This window comes from Ixodes scapularis, unplaced genomic scaffold, assembly GCF_016920785.2.
Source record: "Ixodes scapularis isolate PalLabHiFi unplaced genomic scaffold, ASM1692078v2 PGA_scaffold1__304_contigs__length_218370807, whole genome shotgun sequence".
Taxonomy (NCBI): Eukaryota; Metazoa; Arthropoda; class Arachnida; order Ixodida; family Ixodidae; genus Ixodes; species Ixodes scapularis.
This window is the reverse complement of record NW_024609846.1, coordinates 67,722,848-67,726,630: the sequence shown is the minus strand read 5'-3', so window position 1 is coordinate 67,726,630 and position 3,783 is coordinate 67,722,848.

Here is a 3,783-nt window from a genome sequence, read left to right as displayed (position 1 = left end):
GAAATTCCCCCCACAAACACGCAGTAGATATTGCAGTTATTTTGCGTGTTTCTTTAAAGTAACGCAAAAGTAATTGAGTAAAGTAACGAAGTAATTAATCAGTTACTTTTTACGGGGAGTAATTTGTAACGGTAATCCACTACTTTTTAGGCCAAGTAATTGTAATTGTAATTAATTACTTTTTTGAAGTAACGGGCACAAGTCTGCCAAAAAGTACATACTGTAAAACCTTTAACGCTCGCAAGCCCTTAAAAGGGTTATGGCACGCCAAAAATAAAATATGAGATAACAGTGCTGCTAGGACCCATTGTATGTTTCTATAATCCTGCTATACGTGTATTTGTTTTGCAAATGGCGCGATAGTTTTGTGGATAAATCGATTCATATGCGGGTCTCTCGGAGGGGTGGTTCCAGGCGGAGCTGGAGGCTGGTAACGTAGCCAGCCTTCCGCGCGGCGTCCCCTAGCATGCACTCACAGACTTGGCTCTCTTGGCGTCTCGAAGCTTGCTCGTTTACCTTCCGCGTTTTGAGCATGCGGTTTGTGAAGACTACGTCTACGGCATCGATCGCCTTGTCAGAGTGTTCGACATTGGCCGCAGCAGCGATGAGAGTGATTGCTATCAAGAGATGTTGGAAGCTGTTCATTTTGCTGCGACCTGCTGGCGACCAGCTCCAGCGACGGCGAGTTACTGACGAAGTCGCCGTGGTCAGCGTCGTCGGGGAATATCTCCAAGGCGCATGCAGGGTGGAAGGTCAACGGGCCGGGGACGAGAGCGAGAATAGCGTTCGGGTTACCGAGTTGCGTGAGCGGTTTTGAACGTAACTTGGCGAGGATAGCTTGGGCGATCACGGGGGCGACTAGAATGAGAGAGCATTCATGATCACCTGGTTTATAGACACCATGGGTGTGACTAACTTGGACAGTGTTGCCTGGCCGCGAGATAAAGATAATAAAAATTCATAAATTGAATATTGCAATTACCAGAGCTCTACAAACCGCGTACCTTGGCGCATATACTAAGTAGCCTATGCGCATTCCATTCCAAGAATAATCTATCCGTTTAATTTGCGTGTCATAACCCCTTTCATTTTCACGAATTTCGCGAATTGCAAAATTCGAGAAATTTAAGGGCACGCGAAAATTTCGGGCCTTAAGGGTTTCAATGCAGACGTCTTGAGTTGGCGAAATTTAGTGTCCTCTGTAACCGATTCGAGAAAAATAAGGAACAAGAAAAGAAACGATTTTATATATATATAAACCTTCCCTATCTTTATGTACCGAGATATTCCTGCTACGGTCGAAGATACACAGACATTTTCTATGTAGCGATATTTTCTGAACTTATCAAAACAATCCGAGACAGAGGAAAGCGAAAGTTCACACCATGAGAAGAGAAGGCGAAAGTCGAAAACAGATGGCTGTGTTTGAAAATCTCGCGAATGTGCCAAACGGCTTTCTTCTGTCACCTTGTCCGTCCTTGCCTCAAATCTCACTCAAGAAAGCAAAAAATAAAATCAAAACATATTTCTGAACTTCTTCTGTGTCTTCAATTCAAGCCTAGAGATCTTTCCTTCTGCTCTCTTTGTCTGCTGCCTGGTCTTTTTTTCACGCGTTTTTTTTTTGTTGTTGTGGTTGTGTTTTTTTTTGTTTGTTTGTTTGTTTTTTTTTTTTGAAAAGGGGAAAAAAAAGGGGGGGGGGGAAGGTAGTTGTCAGATGTGCGTACAGAGGAATACAAAGCAATGTTGTGAAGCTCTCTGCCGTCCTTGGTACGCAGCATATTTCCAGGCTAAGAGCGAAGGAGTCAGTTTTCATGACCAAATACGCACGAAAAGGAGTGTCAAAGTTCTTCGTGCCGGTAATTTAATTCCGTGTTCGTCTCGCCGATCGCAGAAATATGTTGCAAAACGAGAATGCGAGCTACTCGATCGTTGGTGACTGTCCTTTCACGGAGGCAATACGCTCGCGGTAAATCTACAAGCCGCTTTATGTTAGTGGCACCCCAGTTTCTCACGAATCGTTCTCAACGCGGTTGAGCCAACGCAAGCGAGCTAAGAGCGAGCGAGCCAGTTTCCATTATTAAATACGCGCGAAAAGACGTGTAGAAGTTCTTCGTACGGCTAATTTAGTTCCGTATTTTCCTTGTCTCATGATCGTATTAGGAGATGTTTATCGGCGAGACCGAAAGAGGCAAGTAATACTATTCAGAGTTTTACAGCGACTGACCTCGGAAAGCCTTTGTCGGAGGCAGTCGAAACTTTTCTGAACTATTCCGTGGGGCAATTGTCTTCGTCGTTGAAGATTTTCTTTTCCCGTCGGCACGGCAAAAATCTCATACCGTTTCGCAACCCTGTTTGTGCAATCCACAGCGCAGTAGGATGGTAACGCGTTGCCGCCAAAATCATAATAAAAAATAAATAGGAATACCCTCGGCCTGGCCGTAAGCAACGAAGCAACCACCACGCATCGCAAAATTATGGCGTTGATTAATACGAGACCACCGAAACGCGCGCTATCACAGGAAGGTAAGGGTCACGTACCGCGCACGATCTAAAATATGGGAAGGGAAAGATAACTTTTGAGAGGGAAAGGCATGGTCGAAGATAAATTTATCTTCCCCATTTCAGGCTATGGTTTGCGCTCCCTTTCAGTACTTAGGGACCTCATCTGGTTCGGACCTCTAGCGCTACCTTAGGCAAATTGTTCTGCGATGCGTAGTTTAATTTAAAAGATAATTAAATCTTGCAAATTTTTTTTTTGGGGGAACACCGCGTAGAACGGTTCTTTATAATGAGTTTAGTGACAATCAATGACGATTTGGATCTGTTTATTGTCAAAAAGACAACATTTTAAGGCCTTCTAAGTATTACTCGATGAAGCAGAAGTCATTGTGCGACGAGTGACCTTCTGAAACGAGGTTTAGACGACTTGGTGGTGTCGTCTGCGGCTGCTGCCGCTATAGCAAATACGCAAAAATGAAGAAAAAATATACTCTAAATCACTAATATTTATGTAAAAATACTGGAAGCCTGAAAAGCAAATAAACTTTATTCTGTGACCAATCACTGCCACCCGGTTTGCTCAGTGTGGTACGCTCTCACGACTCGTACACATCAATACGGCGGAAACAGGCAGTGCCAAAAAATGGGAGCTCCCAGGAACCTCTGGTGCCAGTGTCTTTATACACAACCGAATAAAGGCTGAGATGTAGGAAACTTCACAAATCTATTCAACTGATTGGACCACTTGCAGTGATCTTTGACTTAAGATTTCATTGGCCTAGGAAGAATTGAACGACTGAAAGAAACCGAACGATTTAGCATATTGTTGTGTAGCGAAGGTGATGTCGTGGAAAAGAATACAACGAGGAGAAGAACACAGAGTGCTCGCGACAGAGTTGGAAGCCCACGGAGCAAAGCAAGCGGACGTCCAGGAAATGAACAGCTTGTAAGCGGTAAACGCTACATTGGTGTTACAGGTGGGATTTAGAGGATTTCACTGAGGTCCGGACGAGGATGAAAGGCGCAATCTTCGGGAGCCTTTCATCTTCGTCTAGGGGACCGATTGCCTGACTCCATGGAGCCCCGTGTCGTTGACGTTCCAGCCCACACCTCTTGGGGCACCAAAGCCTACGACCAAAACCATCAGCATACAACGGTACCGCTCCTTGGCCCCCCTACATATCACAATTTAACTTCATCGCTGACGCGAACAATTGGTCCGAGGCGCAAAAGGCTCAAACATTGGCCGCCCATCTCGCCAGACCAGCGTTGACCCCATTGCAT